General features: G+C 33.6%; 1 protein-coding gene across 8 annotated transcripts in view; it reads right to left on the bottom strand.

Annotated features, from left to right (window-relative positions):
* LOC126733620 (disks large 1 tumor suppressor protein) overlaps positions 1-20,318 on the bottom strand; it is an 825,690-nt gene that overhangs the window by 305,595 nt on the left and 499,777 nt on the right. The window lies entirely within an intron of this gene.

The following is a 20,318-nucleotide window of genomic DNA, read 5'->3' as shown; positions in this document are numbered from 1 at the left end:
AACATATTTAAAATATATATATAGGTTTTTTTAGCTTTTAGTTTCAGCTCAGTTCAATTCCATTAAGAGTTCTGACATATTTTCCAGGTTCGTAATTAATCACTTGTTACCGAGAAGATGCTCTGGCTGTATACACAGAACATTAGGCTTAATTATTTAAGCTGTGTATCTTTGGGGTAATGCCTTATGAGATCTCAATAACTTTCTAGAACAAAACTGAACACCACTCTAAAAAACATGTCTGCCTGATAACTACACCAACAACTATCATGGAGGTTCTAATCGGTTTAATGCATTGAATCTTAATTTCGTACTACATATAGGCACGAACTTAATAAATATACCTGGACTGCCAATTCAATGAAAAGTAAATGACCACTACTAGGTGGGCGCCATTTTGCGTGATTATGTTCCATTGATGTTGGTCACTCTGACAAATTTCAGTTGTGCCAATTGTAGAGAAACAATTTAAGTTTTTGAAAGGTTACGTTGACAAAAATACAAAATAGAAACTTATAATTAGTTAAGAATTTCAGATAGTTGCGTTAGATCTGTGATTTTTCTTGTACTTCTTTAAGAATTTCCTCAAAAGGAATCCTCACCTAAAATAAGACAAAGTTTCAATTACCTTGGGATAGATGCACTTTAAAATATGTGTTTTATTATTCTGATAATCTTGAATCTTATAAATCTAGAGACTTTTACTTTCCTTCTATGTACAGTGTTTCCACATTAATAATTCACTATAATTCGGTTTTGAGAAACAGCGACGTTTAAATAAGGACGTTGATACATTATCCACGTCTTAAATAAGGAGGAAGCTACATCGCCTGTTGCAGACGATATACCCAAGTGTCGTTTACAAATCGCCAACAACTAGGCAATCCGCTATACACACACGTCAAACGTCAGCGTCGTCAACTTCATTACCGTTATTTAATATATTTTTTGTTGGCAACAATGAAAATGTTCAAAGTGACCAACATCAACAGGACACAACGACTATAAAAATGGCGGCCACCAGGCAGTTTATATTTATTAAGTTCGTGATCAAACGACAACTTGGCTACAACTGACGTGACGTTAATAGAGCTGCTGGGTCAAAGGTGCATTCACGCAGACTTTGGAAAATGCCATCCAATATAATGTCAAAAACGTCAACATACATAAAACCCTTCACGGTCATTATGCCTGACCGATAAAAAATAGGAAGAAAGCAGAATGTTACTGGAAAAAGTCAAATTCGTATTCGTAAGACTGATTCAGGCATGAGAGCTGGTATATACGCGCAAATAAGGATGGAGCCTTAGCAGATGGCTAGCAGAACAGTAACTAATTAACACAATCATTAATATCTATTCAGATAGTAAGGTAGCACTAAAGGCGCAAAAATATGCACACTTAGAACCACGCAAAGCAGCTCTAGTTAAAAGAAAGTAATGTAGTCTCCCTAACACTGATACCGGGACACACTGAACTTAATATGAATGAAAAAGCACAGTATCAGATAACCTCGAGTCGACAAAGTACTTATAAATCCTGGACCAGGTGGATAAAGCATTGCAGCTGCTATAAAGAATTGGATACACAGCAACAAAACGTTAACATTTTCGAAAATTTTCTAATATATATTTTTTTAATACTAAGTTGTTTGTTATTCCAGTAAAATTTATTTATAACCAGTAGAAATTTCTCAAAAACTTATAATATGCATATGCTCAAACTAAAGATCGTAAGCATAGACCCGTAGAGATATAGCGTAAGTTAAATAGGGAAAAAGCTGTGTTATTATACGCGTATTTACATGATGTTATATATATTTTGTAAAAACAAAAATTGGACAATATCATCGATTTTATTTTAGGAATTTTAGGTTAAAATTTGATGGCATTTTTAGATTTCAAATCTGATATTTGGTTCTTCACAAACCCATCATCAACTTTATTTTTTATATAACCCAAAACAGAATGCATCATGTTTCTGCTCTTAATTTTTATTATGAATTTAATGATGTGTTCTATTTTTTTTGTAAGCAACCGTTGCAAGCAAATAGCAAATATGTAACGTATTGCTATTGCCGTCTGTGAAATATATCACCTAATATCTCATGTAATGGTAATGTTTTTTGAATAATAGTTATTATTGTGATATTTAAAGAATATTTAATAACTCAATCTATCACGTAATATATTTGGTGTAATACTGCCAAATGCGGTCGATGCACATTCGTAGCAAACGTAATTGCTGCCTAGTTTCAAAAGAATATTCGTATACAGTATATGTAGTAGTTTAAAGGTGCCAATAAAAAAGTTTGATTACTTTTTTAATGTATCTTTAAATAAAATCATGAAAAGAACGGCTAAAAAAAATAAAAGCGACATGGTTAAATTTTCGTTTTTCCAAAATAAAGGGATTAGGATCTTTATTTTGAGCACCTTATACATATAATTTTTTACAAACTATTGCAAACATTTTTTATAACTTACTCCAATTAAGTACAGCATATTGACTGCAAACCTTACCACCTGAAAAATAAGATAAACTTATATTAATTAAATTACATACTACATTATATTATGTATTTATGTATTGTAGATAAGTTCTAATTCAAAAACCAAAATTGTTAAAAATTATTATTAAGGGGACGAACGATATCTTCATAAAAAGAATATATCAAATCAAATCAAATCAAATCAAAATATGCTTTATTGTCATAAGAGATAATCTTGTCGACAAAGCTGTATGGGAAGAATGGCATTACCATACATGGGTACAAACAAAAAAAAAAAGAAAAAAACACACATACAATACACAAAGCATACATAAGTATAAAATAGCAACTAAAATAATGCTCAAAAAAGAAGATCTCTCGCAGCAAAACTCAAGTACTACATATACATTTCTGACAGGGCACAGACAATAATCGTCAAAAAATATAAAATATATGATGTCATATGTTAAAATCTATCTAAAAAGAAGTCATTTACTTCATAGTAGCATAGAATAACCAGACAAAATCTCTCGTTAGCCTATGATAGTAGCCTCTCGCAACCAACAATTTTTTAACCCTTTTCCTAAAGACTCTATTACTTTGCACTTCCTTAATATCCGCTGGAAGATGATTAAACATTTTTTTACCATCAAATATAAATAACCTTTTTATTAATGAGTTTGAGGGTACAGGCAAAATCACATCATTAGCCCTTCTGCTGCTAATATGTTGCCTATCTCCAATATTGAGATCTCTGTACTTTTTGTGAATTAAGCACACCGTTTCCAGTATAAATAAAGAAGGCAACGTAAGGATTTTGTGAGTAAAAAAAAGTTCTCTACATGAATCTCTTATACCTACTTTGCAAATATATGTGATAGCCCTCTTTTGCAAGATAAAAACACTCATAAATAACTGATTGGTACACGCACCCCAAATACACAAACCAGGCCTAAAATGTGACTAAATCAGTGCAAAATAGGCATTCCTGGCCATACCAAACTCTACTTCTCTTGTTATGATTTTAAGGGCATAACAATTAGACGCTTGTTGCACAATAATCTGATATGACTTTCAAACTTCAATTTGTTGTCAAGATTTATTCCCAAGAACTTATTTTCATTTAAATTATTTAAATCAATATTTCCAAGGCAAACTCTGCTCAAACTGCATTTAAAGTTCATGACATTTGTTTTAAGAACATTTAAAGTTAGCTTGTTGCAGTCACACCATTTTTTAATTTTTGCTAAATCCCTATTTACTGTATTAGTTAGGTTTTCAACACTAACATCATGCCAAAGTACCGTTGAATTGAAAATTGAATAAATATACCTTGTATATCAAGGTTTGCCATATCATTTATATATATCAGAAACAAAATGGGACCCAACACTGATCCCTGTGGAACACCATGTGAAACAGGCTGCTGTTTTGAGGAGGAACCACCTAAGGAAACACTTTGATATCTATCCTTGAAATACGATGCGAACCATTGCAGAGCCGGCCCCCGAACATAAAATATATATAAATATATATAATATACATAAAACTAGTTCTTTTTTTTTTGGAAAATCGGTACTTCTTATAGTATAGACTTTTAAAAAATCTTTTATCAGGTCTAGTCATAGCGACCTATCTGAATTGAAATTGAAACTATATATAGGTCGCTTTCAATTCAAAGTAAGGTGTTAATTCGTTATTTCGGTTTGGTCCCTTACATATAACTAAGATCTGCTGTTTCAGAAGACTGATACAAATTTTCATCGGTCTTTGATTCGTCTATCTACTATGAATTCACTGCGAATCCCACGGTCGCCGTCGTTTTACTCTTTTCTCATTATATGCTGTAAGTAACTTTCAATAGTGAATCAAAATTATATCATATGATCCAATATAACTTTTAAGGTTTTATCTTCACAGATTATCTGAATTCTTTGGTGTCCTGGCAAATCGAATTTTCTCTAATATTATTGAGGAAGCTGAAGACCGAGGAGAGCGCACGATTTGAGTGTTTAATAAAACATCGTTTTTTGGTAGCAAAGTATTGAAATATTTAGTAACTATATACATATAGAAATTATTTATATGACTGCCACGGCTTTGCTGGAATTTTTTTAAGAGATTTTCCATTAACTTCAGATAACCCCACAGCCAGAAGTCTACAGACATTAAATCGCAATATCGTAGAGGCCAATTTTGGTTACCAAATCGGGAAATGACACCGCCAGGAGCAAACTTGTGCCAGATCGTCAATATTTCTCGTGGTTACAGGTGGAACCGTCCTGCTGAAACCACATGTCGTCAAGATCAATAGCTTCCAAATGAGGATGACGAAGTTCACGTTTAATTTCACAACAAGCTCGCCATTCACCGTTGCTACTTTAGCTTCTTCGTTTTCGAAGAAAAACGGTCCAATTAGATTTTCAGATCATAATGCATAACAACACGTTATGGATACATTACGTTCTGATGAACCATTCATGAATCTTCTAAGCACCAAATGTGACAGTTTTGCTTATTAACAAGGCCATCGAGGTAGAAATGGGTCTGATCACTAATTTTTTTTTTGCAAAATTACCAGGTTGCTCAAGGATAGAATATGAATTCTCTTCGCTGTTCATGGTCTGCTGGCTGTAAATCTTTAATAAGAATTCGGTGAAGAGTCGCTAATCTGTGATGAAGCGTCTTATGATGAATGTGTCCGATGATGAATTTGTTGAAAATTATAGTGGAAGTGAGGTTTTTTGAGGCACAAGATGAAATAATACAATGCTTATTTGTTTAATAGCAAGGACTGACAACTTTATTTTTAAGGTTGAGAACGTACGTTGCGTAAGTCACAACCCGCCATACATGCATTATCAGAGTTAAGATAAAGATGGCGCTACATATATTAATCCTTTTTTTTATGTAGATCACTTCACAACACTCCCACTTTTTAAAAAAAATCTAAACTTTTAAACCTAAACCTAGTCCAAATTTAGAATTTTTTACACTTTTTAATCCTTTAATAAGGATGTCGGATGATGTCGAACATCTCATCTGTACTCAAATACTTTAAGACAATGACATTATTTTGAACAGGCTCTCTGATGAAATGGTGACAGATATCAATGTGTCTGGTGTTTTAATACTGAATTTATACTTAATTTTTTAGCCCATTGATTGTCATTAAATAAAGCAACAGAATCCAGGCTTTCTTGAATTTCCGACAACATATTTCGTAAGTAGATGGCTTCCTTAGTAGCCTTCTCTAAAGCTACATACTGCTTCAGTGCTAGAAAGTGTCACTGATTTCTGAACTTGCCTTGACCGGTAAAAGACCTTGACTGGAGCAATCTTTCTGCATATCGATTAACTTCGACTTTATCGCATCCGCCGTAATCTCGATAGCGCGTGCTCGATTGCCATGATAATAGGAGTGAAACTGTCTGGTAATTCAGCAAGTAAAAAACCAATCCACTCACTGGTAATTTGGAAACCACTGCGTATTAATTTCTGGGCTTTTTCGATCATTTGCCCTATATAGTGATTGATGCTTTCACAATTATCCAGCCGCAAGTTTACGAGTGTCCTGAGTAATCCGATTTTTCGTGTGAAGCTTTTCTAACCATAGGGTTTTTTAAGTGTTACCCACACATCCAACGTCGTTGTCTCGAATATGCACATAAATAGATGGATCAATGGCTAAACAAAGGTTTGCTCTAGTTTTATTCTGCTTATTCGTATTTCTTTCACCATTTTCTTCCAGACATATCGATAAGCTATCAAGCTCAAAAACGTTTTCGAGCGCAAAACACCAATCATCATAGTTCTCGCGACCCATTATTCTTGGCACACTAGCTAAATAATTTGCCGCCGCCATTACTACGTTTGTGTTTTTCTGTCCACCGAACAACTGCGAATTTCACTTGACCCGACGCGACTACGTTACCAAACACTTAACGAATTTCTCTAGATTATAGGACTTGAATCCTTGGCCCATAACCTGTTAAAAATTATAGTGGAAGTGAGGTTTTTTGGGGCACAAGATGAAATAATACAACGCTTATTTGTTCAATAGCAAGGACTGACAACTTTATTTTTAAGGCTACGGTTACAGTGCAAGCGATTTCGCGCGAAATCCAATGAATTCACGCGAAAAATGAGCGGTTTCCTGGTATTTCTAAAATTCGCGCGAATAAAATCAATTTTATAAGTTATAATTCTTAAAGCACAGGTCATGAACAACATTAATTTAAAGTTTTATATCGAAGAAGGATTTTATCTAACTGAGAATTCAGTATGTAAATTAATTACATTTAACGAAAGAAATAGGCGGTTCTGGGTCAACGAAATATACGCAAATCATTATTTAAGCGCGAATACTACCAGATTTTCGAAGAGTCCAAATTGCAACCGATAAAGTTCTTTGAATACTAACGAATAAGTAATGACACGTATACATTCTTATATATTAAATGCAATAGAGAAATGCAATAGAGAAGAATTGAATTTATAGTGAAATGTATTTGCCTATTAAATAATATTGTTATAGACAAAGAAGGTGTCAGTCAGTCCAATGTATATTAGCTATCAAATTCACAGAGTAAGCACAATTTCACATCGCGTGTAAACAATAGATCTGTCAATAAAGCATACGAGGTACGAGATACATTTAAATAGTAAAATCGGTTTAATACCACAGCAGTATATTAATTCATAGTATATGTATATGTTCGATTACTCAAAATACAAAATTTATTTACTGTTAATATTTAAATCTGCTGTCACCTCTTCCTATAATTTTCTTGATTTTTCACGATTCTGGTATCCCTTGCTCCTTTGATCCTATAATAACCTCCTATCAAATACTAAGAGAATAAGTTTTTCATTATATCCATATTATTTTGTTTTCCAACAAAATGACCAAGATCAATCATGAACAGGTCGAGCCCAAAAAAAACCGCGCAACTGCAAATGGTTTGCGCGAAAAAAACAAACCCGTTTGAACTTCTAGCGACAACCAGCGATTCGCGCGACTAAGTCGCTAATACTCTAACCACCTGCATTTGCTTATGCGAGTTTAATAATTTGGGCGAATTCCCTGGATTTTGCGCGAAATCGCTTGCACTGTAACTGTAGCCTGGCAACACGCCATATATCAATATGGAATATCAGAGCTAATACAAAGATTAAAATCATCCTTTTTTTCGATACTTCACAATAGAATTGACGTCTCTGGCCCCTTCTTTCACACTCTCGCAAACTGCCGTGATTGTGGGTTTTGCATCACTAATCTCACTCACTTTGAAACGTTTTGATGTTTTGATTATTCTTTGCACATTAGATACGTTAGAAATATTATTTCGACTGAATGTCTAAACGACATTTTTTAAATATTTTACATTTTTTGGTAGCTTTAAGTATTCATACATAATTATATAAAATTGCTGATGTTAGCCGGTCGAGGTGTTTGCGATGGATTTTAAGCTCACGTTTATTATAAGTTCGCAAGGTTGTAATTAGTAAATAGTTAAAATTATGATTACGATGCTCTTGTATAATTACCTCGAATTGTTATCTTAAGATTGATATAAATAGTTGTTAATTTTTTGTGAATAAACCAGTATTGAGTTCTACACCCAGTAGTTCTTCACTGCTCAACCTACTACGGCCAAGCCACCCTTGCCTGTAAACCTATAGTGAGGCTGCTATAGGGTAGTAGGGATTAAAAAAGGTTTAGGGAAAAGCCCTAGATCTTTTCATGGTCCTTCGAGTCGGTTAAAGGTTTAAGGGAACCCTCCCTAGATCTTTTCACTGAACATTGGACTTTTCGAATGGTGGCAATTAATTTTTCATCATTTCGCTTTTTATGCACTAGTGCCTAAAAGTAGTCTTTTTAGGCAGTCATTTTATTACTAGTGCGTAAAAAGTAATTTGACGTTAAATTTCTAATTTGTCAAATTTTTTGTTACGCACTAGCGCATGAAGTATGTTAAATTGTCGAAACAGTGGGCTGCCAAGACAGTTGTGCATATAGGTCTCCTGATGGACTCGTCATGCCTCATCGGGGGTTACCAGAGCCCAACAGCCTTAGAGAAACCGATAAGGCTTTCTGGTATGAAGGACTTAAAGTCGCTCGGTACACTGAAAGTGTTACCCAAGTATTTGAACCTGGCGCGCGTGAGTGCTGGGCACTTCCCGACTACATGGTCAACTGTTTCATCCTCCTCACAGCACCATCGGCATTCCGGGTTGTCCGCAATACCGATAGTATGGAAATGGCTTCTTAAGTACCAGTGACCGGTTAAAAGACCTGTCACTAGCCGTATGAAGTATATTAAAATTAATGTTACACGTATATAAGATTCCTTTTTTATGCATGGAATTTGTCCATTCATAAAAAAAAATTCGTAAATTCGTAAAATTCGTAATTTATTTAGAGGCCCAGCAAACACAAATTTATTAGTAATTAAGCATACCTTACATACAAAGCTCTAATAAACTAGTTTATATTCAACAGTCGTAGAGTTATTATAGAGATTATCTTTAGGCTCTATAAGCTCTGTTGTAACATACCGAATAATAATGTTGCTATGCTATTTGGTATTTAGATCCTAAAATTTCAAACCCAGCGCATATGGTAATAATTCCTTTTTATTTAATTAAGCACGAAAGTCCACAAACGCTGTAACTTTATATGATTTTTTTACCTTGATAAAAGCTTACTTTCAGTGACATAACGAAATTTAAAAAATATGTTTTATAAGAAACGTTTTTACCAAAATATACTAATTATTGTTGAAACCATGAGAAGTAATTTTCAAGAAATTCTTCTGATTCGGTTATAATGTTAAGTTAGTTCTTCTTTGTATGTTAATTTATGTGAATTTTCTGTCTTAAATATCAAATTAGTATCTAACTAATTAGCAAATGATTAGTCTACTTTATACTAGTTTAAATTTTCTAGATTTTGTATACTTGCGTGCTTTGACTAAGCATTTTTAAATATTTATAGCGCATTTACACATTCGTACGAACGACGAGTCGAATCGCAAGGCGAGCGTCGACTCAAATGTGCAGTCGGTTATTTGCCTTGTCGTTCGTAGCGATCGCATCAAAAGCGGTTTTTTAGATATGAATCAAAGGAATCGTATCCACGAGGCGAACTTGTGATTACACAATCGCTGTTCTGTTCGCAAAGAGTGCGTCTATTATCAACACATTATATTTTTTTTCAATTAGTAGTAGTTAGTAAAATTGGAGTGAAGTAATGCTGAAGTGCTTAAGTTTCTGGAACTGTACCATGGTGAACCGGCTATTTGAAATCCGAAGCATCCATTGCATAAAAACAAGAAAAAAGTGTACAATGCATGGACATGAATATCGTAGGGAACATGCTGTAATTACTTCTAAGGCCCAATACAGATGAAGCAACACGACTTCAACATGATACCCGAGCAACATGTCGCTCGAATGTTGCCGACGTGTGTCAGTATCCAGACGAGGCGATACGATATGAGATATTATCGGAACATAAGACCAAATTGCCAGTTTATCTAAAGATGTCCAGTAGCGAAGAATACCCTAGCGAAGAAGAAGACATGCTTATTTATTTATATTTGCGAAATCGGAGAAGAAGAAGACGACGACTAAAATATTGGGTACATCCTTATATTAGAAATAACAAAAGGAGAAGACTGTTCATCGCAGCGAGAGAATTAGGGCAGACTGATAACAAATTTCAGGCCTTTTATAGGATGTCCAAATAAAGTTTTCGAGAATTATTAAGAGTTGTGGCACCTTTTCTTCACAAACAAAATACAGTAATGAGAGAATGTATCAGTGCAGAGGAAATGTGACTTATAACACTTAGGTAAGTAAAAAAAATATTTCTTTAGTTTATGAAGTTTAATTTTTTTGACATTTTAAATATTTATAGTAAATATTATAAAGTTATTGGGATTTTAAAGGTTTTCCCAAAAGGTTTGATTGGTATGAGATTGTTCTTCATATTCATTTGGTGGTGAAGTGATTTCTATTTGGGCCTCCGAAGTGAAATTTTCATATAGTCCATTATTAGCTGAAGATATTTCATTTGTACCACATTTGTATCACAACGAATGTCGTGATGATTGAGAAACACTTCTTGATGAAGAGTATGGGTAATTATTTGAGCCAGTGGAAGAGAGTGGGGTTGTTATTGTAGATGGTCCTGAGCTTTTCTTTATGTTGTCAATCAAGTGCAGAACTTCTAGCTTAAAGTGTCGCATTTGATCATCGGTAAGTGTTTTAATGTCGGGTAATAAACTAAGCAAAACATATTTTCTAGCAATTTCATTATCATCAGTAGGGGCAAGTTTTTTTTTCTTATTCTGCAAATACTCCAAAAATGATTTGTCCAAATTATTGTACATGTTTTTTTTCCCTGTTGTGTTGTATTATGGGTTCTTCGTCGACTTTGAAGTGATAGGGACAGAATCTTCTCTCTCGGAGTTATTAATAAATAACACTTCTGATGGTGCAGGTGATTCTTCATCTTCATGGTTATTTGCGGCAGTCTCATCCACTTGCAAGGCGGCTTGACTTTCTGAAGGATTTGGTGGTCCTTCAATATTTCCTGGTGATTCAGTTGTATTTATTGGTTTGACATAGGGCAGAATAAATAGCAAATAATCATGAAGGTAGTATGGTTTCTTTGACTTTGCCGAGGAACCACTCGGGGCTGGCTTCAGGCTGCGTACAAATGCTAATCAAATGTTTTTCCACCTCTCTTTGAATTCTTGATCTGAAAAAAATAAATATATGTATTAATTGTTATTATTATTATTATTATTATCATTATTATATATGGCTTCTTTTTGTTTCAGATACCTAGGATCTGGTTGCACCTTCATGTCTTTGTCATTTTTGTCACAGTTTTTATGAAGTCTGGAACATACCAAACTGTTTGAGAGCGATCGACGGGAAACATATACGGATTGAACAACTTCCTAATTCTGGCTCAACCAATTTTAATTATAAACAATATCATTCAATTATTTTAATGGCAGTGTGTGATGCTGATGGTTTGTTTACTATGGTGGAAACTGGATTTGCTGGGAGGAATAATGATGTTGGGATATTTAGAGAAGCCCGAATGCATTATTGGTTAGAAAGAAAAGGCCTTAACATACCAGAAAATTCACCTTTGCCTCATGATGATTCGCAGCAAGATTTCCCGTTTTATTTTATGGGAGATAATGCGTTTTCGTTAAAGCAGTATATGATGAGGCTATATCCTTTGATTTGATAAGAAAAAAAGAATTTTCAATTACAGATTAAGTCGTGCAAGAAAAACCGTTGAATGTAGTTTTGGAATGATGACAGAAAAATTCCAAGTATTGAGCTGCCCAATTCGTTGTAGAAAAATAGAAAATACGGTAAATATAATAAAAGCTGTTTGTATTTTACATAATTTTGTCCGAAAACGGGAGGGGTCTCAGTATACAACATCTATAAATGAACCAACAAGAACCACAAATAGACCGCAAAACGATATTCTTTTGCAAGAAGAAAACATTAATTTACAGCCGACTTCAGGCCCAACGACACTGCGAAAATATTTGACTAACTATTTTATAAAACCACGTGTTGACCTTCCTTGGCCAAATAAATATTGTTATTAGTGTATTTGTACCAAAATAAAATATTAAAACAACCTCAATTAGCATTAAATAAAACATTATTTGTTTGCAAATGTGTTTTAAATTAATTAAATAAATTTGTTACTTACCAGAAAACTTGGTTTCTTTTGATATTTTATGCCACGCTTTTTCGGTTATGTCCTTCCTTGAATAATCCGACAGTTTGAAGTTATACAAACATGGAAATTTTTCCACTTCAATGACAATTTTTAAATTATTGTCTCGTTCGGCGGCCATTTCCAAAAAAAAAAAACAATATCGCGAGGCAACAGTTTGCTGGCGACTAAATAAAAATGTTGACGAGCAACTTGTAGCCACGTTGTCGTATCCCTTTCATGTCGTATCGCGTCGTGTGAATAGCTGCATTTAAATATATGGCGGCGACATGCGAGCGACATATTGCTCGGGTATCGTGTTGATGTCGTGTTGCTTCGTCTGTATTGGGCCTAAGTCATCCATCATACATTTGCTTCTACGCACTAAATTTTCGCACACCGCAGCGAATGTGGAAACGGTCATTTCGCGTTGACGATCTGATGTGCGAATCTGGTGGCGAATATCGGTGAGTTGCGAGGCGAAACACGAATGCGAATGTCTAAATGCGATATTAGAAGTCAAAGCAAGCAAGATTAAGGTCCTGGGTCCATAGGTCGTTAAAAGTCTCTTTCGAGTTTTATGACATTTTTGTCATAAAACGCGCAATATGAAGCTTGACGACAATCCATGCGACTCAGGTGGAAGTTTTAACATTGTCAATGATCAAGAGTATGCTCTTGATGTAACAGTATATTCCTGGAAGACTTTATTCTAGAAGGAGTGTGTTACATAACAATTAATGACAGAAGTGAAGGATATATATAAGCATTTAATCAGAAGTCAGGCCAAGATGAAGATCAAAAGAAGAAATTAATGGAGCTATTGTTCAAAATGTTTCAGTAGCAGGATCAGAAAGAAGAAGACGGAGATCGTAAGCAGAGACGAGAGCAAGGCAAGAGGGATGGTAAACAGAAGGAAGAGTATGAGAATGAGGCAAAAAACAATTAAATCCGAAATAAAGAAAATGAAGATCGAGACAACAATACCTATTAAATAGGCCTCCTAGGACTATTTATGCATATCGTTAAGAATAATTTATATCAGTGTATTCTATTATAATTTATATCAGTGTATTCTATTACACTTAATTGCGATGTGCACATGTTTATACTCTGATATAATTAAAATATATTTAAATTATTGAATACATGTTTTATACAACAAATTTAAGTTTTATAAATAAAATCAAATATCTTAAAATTAACTTGTTCGTTATACTATTTACTCAAATCGTTTAAAACTTAAATATTGATGCTCGTTAATTAATCTGGATCTAAATTTCAAACAGCAATAGTTTACTCTATTAATGCACCAAATCTCGTGTCTAAAATTTATTTGCTTGCTATCCGGATTTCCAAATAAAATGATTGCTTGTTGGGCAACTTTATAAGTACCGACAAATCCTAAAGTTACATTTACTTCGACTCCATGATAACCAGAAAAAATAAAGTTGTTTCCTGTATCGCAAGTTTCGCATGCTTTTCCGGTTAAAGTATTTCACTTAAATCCTTAGTAAAAGGATTGTTTCGTAAACTTTTTATCTGCGCAAATAAAAACTTTTTAAAATCATTCTACATGATAAAAATGTTACTGTCACAACGATATTTCTATTTTAAAGTTTTATATCAAAACTTTTATTATATTTATATATATATGTATATATGTATACTTTTATTGAGATGATTTATTTTTGATGATTTTTTATTTTCTATATTTTATATCTATTCTGTATTTGGCTACGAAGCTATAAGGGATAGTAACTAATTAAATTAAATACTAGTAAAAACACTTCCTTTTTATATACTATGCAAGAAATTTATACACAATATAACTTTCATGATTTCCTCATATTTTGCTGGAAGAAGTGTGTTTGATAAATTTTTCCTACCCCATTTTTTTTTGTTGCCAAGAACTATCATGCAAATCATCACTTTCTAATTTAAAAGAACACCTACAAAGAGAGCACCGAATTCAAAGTTAGCTGTACCATCAATTTTAATAGTTCTCATCCATTCCATCCATCTACAGGCTACAACAAGCTGTCCTTTCCCTCCCAAAAATATTAGGGTTTCCGCAAAAAAAAAGTATTGTTGATATACATAATAAACCAATTGATGATATTCTATTAAAATTAATAATACAAGATTTCCAGCCATTTTCTGTCGTTGAGGGTTTAGAGGGTTTTGTTGCTTTTTAGGCTTTGAAAGTGATTCTTTGAAATTGTTTTTGGTTTTATTCCGGACTTTTAGAATCTTTTTTTAATTACTCCATTCATTCGAATTTGAATAAATTGAAAAATGAGTAATATTTAAAATGCTTGGAATATTAACCCTTTCAAGACGGCCACCTTTTCGGCTCGACTTACCCCACAGACGGGAGTTTTTGCAGTGCCTTGTGGCCGACTGTCGTGTATACACGTCATATACATCAACTCATTTTTAGTGGGATAAAGTTTTTTTTGAGACATTTTTAAATATTTATTTATTCAAAAAATGTTACATATTCACTGAAAATACATGGAAGTGTTATTAAAGTAAGTAAAATATAGTAAAAACGTAACTGCTAAATTTATTTTAACAAAACAAAATTTAAAAATGGGCTTGCTCATGGTAGATTTTGAAACAAGGAAAAATGCACAGTCCAACATTACACGGAACGCACATAACTCGCGTTTCCTTTCTTTTCTTTTCACTCTTGCTACTGTGAGAACAAACCCAACATCTTCTAACGGCATATTTGTTGTTTTCTTTACAGGGCACCTCTTCGGGAAAATGACGCTGCATCAACCTAGCATTTCCAAGATCATAAGTACTGGGTCTCTGAAGTTTTGATGGATATCTGGAATAAAAAAATAACTTAAAAACTCATACCAAGACCGTCAAAGTTAAATATAAATACCTTTCAAGTAATTGTCGAATAACTGCCAGATGAAATTTGGACAAAGGAATTTTCTTCTCGCACCGAACTGAAAGCATTGCATGGGCATTAAGAAGACATACATCAATGACGTAAAAAAACAACTTTTTGTACCATTTAATGCTTTTTCTGGTACAATCCACTAAACTTATAAGCATCTGTCAATTGCTCCCATGTGATGATTGTACTGTATTACATATAAAGGTTTTTTTTTTAATTTTCATTGGTACTCCTGTCAATCTGTGGCAGTGTAACTATTTTGTTCTCGTGCATTGTCGTTAACATAACAACATCCCGATGATCTTTCCACTTTAAAGCCAACAAGTGCTCACTAGTTCTCCATTCCGTTTCACCCTTTTTCAATTTCCGCTTAAATGCGGGCATATGTTTCCTATTTTGCCGAACTGTTCCACAAGAATTAGAAGTTCCGTCTTATTTTCATAGAGGAAAGTAGACAAAACGGGACTTGTATAGAAATTGTCAGTATACAAGGAATGTCCCTTCAGATAAGAATCCAAAAGTTTGACAACAACATTGCTAGTACTACCAAGGCTATAATTGCAGATATTATGTGTTTCTTGAGTGTTTATATTTGTTTCTTTACCCATATACACTATAAAGTCTAGAACTATATCAGTTTCACAATCACAAAGAACATACAATTTGATCCTAAAACGATGTCTTTTTGTCTTGATATACTGCTTAAAGCTTAATCGCCCTTTGAAGAGGACCACACTTTCTTCTATTACTATATTTTGAAATGGATGAAACTATGTCTGGAATTTTTGTTTCAACATGTTTAATATGTTTTCTACTTTATACAGGCGATTATTTTCTGGTGCAACTTCGTTGTCAGAAAAATGTATATAGCGTTGAATCATAAAATATCTATCCCTGGACATTTGTTGGGCAAATATAGGAGAGTGAAGTAAAATATCTTTGGACCAATACTCCTTTAATTCTAATTTTTTATTCCTTGGCATAAGTAGCGTTAGAGCTAGAAAAACATATAAATCAGAAATTTCTATATCCTTCCAGTTTTCGGCTTTTTGTTGTCTTGCATATTTATTCGTTTCTTGTACAATGACTTCTGCGATTTCTTCTGTAAATAAGCTTAGAAAATAGTCAATTTCTAATGACTTTTCAGTCAGATTTGGATCTTGTAGCCCAGCATTGGTCAGATTAAATTCATGTATGTGGGGATTAAACTCATTTTTCGTCCAAATTATTTCCAACTCTTTTTGATCCAACACTCTGCCTTCTATCAAGCTTTCGTTCTCTTGCACCTCATTATCTTCTGGTATATTTAATAGATCTTGCACTTCATCAGATATCTGATATATTTCAGGATCTTCACTCTCACTGCCCGACGAAGGTATATATTCGCTTCAAAAATCATCCTTAAGGCATGAAGTAAAATCAAAAATTATTTCATATTAGATAATCAATAATTATTTTAATATTCCATAAGTTTTAATTTTATTCCAGGAGGCATATTTATAATATTCTCAGGAATCCTTAAAAACTAGCTGAAAATATGGTACTTTAAGAATAAGGAAAATTACCATGGATAAAACTTCAATTGGGGGGCTGCGGTTTTTTATTTCCTTATAAGTAAAGCGAATTCCTTCCTGTTTTCCGTATGGAACCGTGGTTCTACTGGTTTTCCACAAAATGATTTGTTAATTGTTATGTATAATAAACAGCCAATGCCAAAAATAAGCAATGACCATGCTTATTTTTGGATTGACGGTCGAAGTAACAGTTTACTGATGCGATGTCTTGTTTCATTCTAAGACCGATTTTGTACGCCGCCGTTACGTCGTTTGTCATTTTTCTGTCATGAGTTCATCCGATTTGATGTTTGTTTTGTCATTTGCCTTTTATTTACTTGAGCATTCAATGTATGAAAATGGGTTTTGGCAATGAAAAAGATTATAGATTCTAGTTTGTTTTCAGTTCGTTGGATCAGTTCGTTCATTGTTCACTGCTTCAATTACATTTGAAATTTCGATATAGTGGTACTCTTGTTTGTAATTTTTTCGTTTTTTTATTTGGTTTAATTTCTTGGTTTTGTTGAAATTATTCTGAACTGCGGTTTGCCCTTTGGTTAATGTTTTTGTCTTCTCGGATTTGGACATAGAGACCTGATGTAATTCATTTGACTAGTGGTTAAGTTGAACTGTAGACTCTTTTGGATTCTCACCACTGCGTTAACTATTGTACTGACTTTTACATACTGCCTCTGTCCGGATTGAAACACATTATAAGAGGAGCCGATACCGTTAAATACCTAATTTTGGTTACTAAAATTGGCTACTAATTTTGTCCTTTTAATAAATGTTTCAATAACGCCCTTTTGACTAAAAATCCGGTGGCGCTCATTAATATTGGAAGCTTTCTGGTTAGGCTTTGTTTAATTTAAATTCAGATTAACTGGTAAACTTTTGGGGTACAAGATCCAATTAGCAAGTTTTCGACGCGACAACGTTGCAAATTGCAACGCAACGTTGCATTGTTACGTTGTTTTAACCGTAGAGACAACCCGGTTTTGCATCAATTTGAAAGAGATTTTTTTTGGTTGTCCCAACGTTACGCAGTGACGCAGTAACGCTTTTGCAACGTTTTTAGAGTTACTGATAACGACAGAAAAATTAATTACTTTTTTAATAATAAACTAAGAGATAACTCCAGTAGGCAGCTACTCCAAAAATTCAACCTTTTTAATCCATCTTTTGAACAAGGACTGTTCAAAATCAGATTAATATTTGTTTTGTATTTAGTTTAATATAGTGAATTATACGGGAAAAATACCCGTTTTGAAAGATTTACAAGCACTTTATTTATAAACAGAACATAGGTTACTGTGAAAAGATGTTATTTTAGCCATAAATAACACTCGCGCCCTGATTTTATAGCGGATTTCGAAAAAAAAAACTAGTAATTATTTTTATTGGTTACATAAGAAACCCGCTGTCGTTGTCCCTGGTTGGCCTGAATCAAGAAGAAGAACGGATGGACCTAACTAAAATTTTAATATTTCAATTATTGTTTGCAGTTTGTTGCGCGTATGCAGCCCGTTTTTTTACAAACTTTAATAAACAGAAACTTTAATATAATTCCAAGAAAAAATTAATTATAAAAATAAAAATATAGATTAAGTAGGTTATGTTGAATTGTATATTTTTTCTTCTTCTTATTCTCTCTATCGTTGTTTTTCATCTTCTTCTTACCATGTCAAAAAGATCCCTCTACAGCGAAAAATGCTTAACACAGACGATTAGGCAATGTAATACCCATTCGCTAACGATGAGGTAACGTTGTTCTTACTGGGTTTTTGATTCAAAAAATTCTACACGTCTGCACGTCGTTGTTTTAAATGTAAACAACTACTGCTACCATCTATAATAAAAAAATACGTTGTAAAAATAGCAGAGTTTACAACAGTTGCGATACAGGTGCAGTACATCGAAGTTTGGTCGAAAATAAACGTCGTTGCAAAACCAACACAATTTTGCAACTAGTGAAAATAAGAGTAATCGCAACTTAGGTGACTGTAAATTGTTACTTAGGGAACGACCATCCGGTCTTTAAGATTTACTTTGTAATCCTCAACTGAATTTATTTAAATAAATATTCTGAATTGTGAACTTCAGTAGGCCTATTTTGTCCATCAATGATTAAGTAAAAATTACATTAGATATAAAGGCGGTGGCTAACTGAATAAATTTATATTGAATTGGGATTTCTGAATTTGCGATTACATCACAACCAAACGTAACAGTTCAAGGTCACCATGATAAGATCACAGGCATTGAGTAATATTGACATAAAATAAAAATCGTAGAAGATATTTGTAACCTAGATTAATTTTAAGATTTACTTGTTTCATATACTCATTGACATAAGAAGTGTTGCACCTAGAAGTAATAATTTCTTCAACTTAGTAACAGATAAGATAAGCACAAATTTTTATAGATAAGTAATAAGAAAAAAATTAATAATGTGTTAATCATGTTGCCTCGAACAAAGGCAAAGAAGGGGTGATCTGACGCCATAGACAATTACTTCAACAGTTCTGTGTATATCCCTTTCAACAGCAAATCCAATGTCACGCAGTTCTCGATTGAAGCTTCTTACGCTTCTACGGCCATCATGCATACCTAGATAGAATCGCGATTTGTCGCTCAAGATGAATTTGTACGATTCTGTTTCCTTGCCGATCTTTGGTCCAATTCAAACGTTATAACGTCAGTGATCTGCAGGCAGAGGACGCGCTTACCGTGGACGGTATCAAAAAAGTCCAAAGGCTAGAATGCGACGATAGAGTGTACGTACGCATTGTAACAGGTCTACCATCTTTTCCAGACCATTGGTGAGCGATTTGATGTGTAGTAGCAAAACGGTTTTGTAGAGAAAGTTGTCTGAAGCGCGTATTTTATACTCTGTGATACGCTTCCGGACAGTTGACCAGACACACTAGAATTATTGTCGTAGCAGTACAATTAACTCGACGGCCAATTTCGTGATAAGACAAACTATCAAAATCGCTAACATGGGGATAATTTTGGCATCTTCGAATTTAGAGACACTACACTGAGAAAAAAAAGGCTGCCATAACAAAAAACTTAGTAATAGTAGCCCGAAAGTGTGGATAGCATAGAGGGCAGATCAACAAATTAGGTGTAAAATAGTACGAGGAACAGGAGGTTTCTATTGTTTCAGCAACTAAAACTCTGGTAGATTTTTTAGAACTCCTCCTATGGTCTAGGTATTTAAATTTTTTGATTATTTGAAATAAAGAACATTGTTGCAGTACCCACAAATTTTATTGAAAATTTTAAGTTTGTTGTTAATAGAACTAAGTGCTTAAGGTATCATAAAGCAAAAACAATGGTTACAGAAACTGTAGTTCTTCTTCAGTGAAACTAATAAACTCAGTTTCCACAACTAGCATTTCTGGTTTGTTTTAATATTATTCTTTGCATCAGCAACTAATAATTTTTGTTATGACAACTAATAACTTTTGTATGACCACCAATAATTTTGGTCACAATAACCAATAAACTTGTGACATGATAACAAACTGTTTTTGTTCTAACAAAACAATTTTAGTCAAAGAAATATTTTTTGTTATGATAATCAAT

This window comes from Anthonomus grandis, chromosome 1, assembly GCF_022605725.1.
Source record: "Anthonomus grandis grandis chromosome 1, icAntGran1.3, whole genome shotgun sequence".
Classification (NCBI taxonomy): Eukaryota; Metazoa; Arthropoda; class Insecta; order Coleoptera; family Curculionidae; genus Anthonomus; species Anthonomus grandis.
The sequence above is the reverse complement of the archived record's forward strand: the minus strand, read 5'-3'. Positions and strand labels throughout refer to the sequence as shown.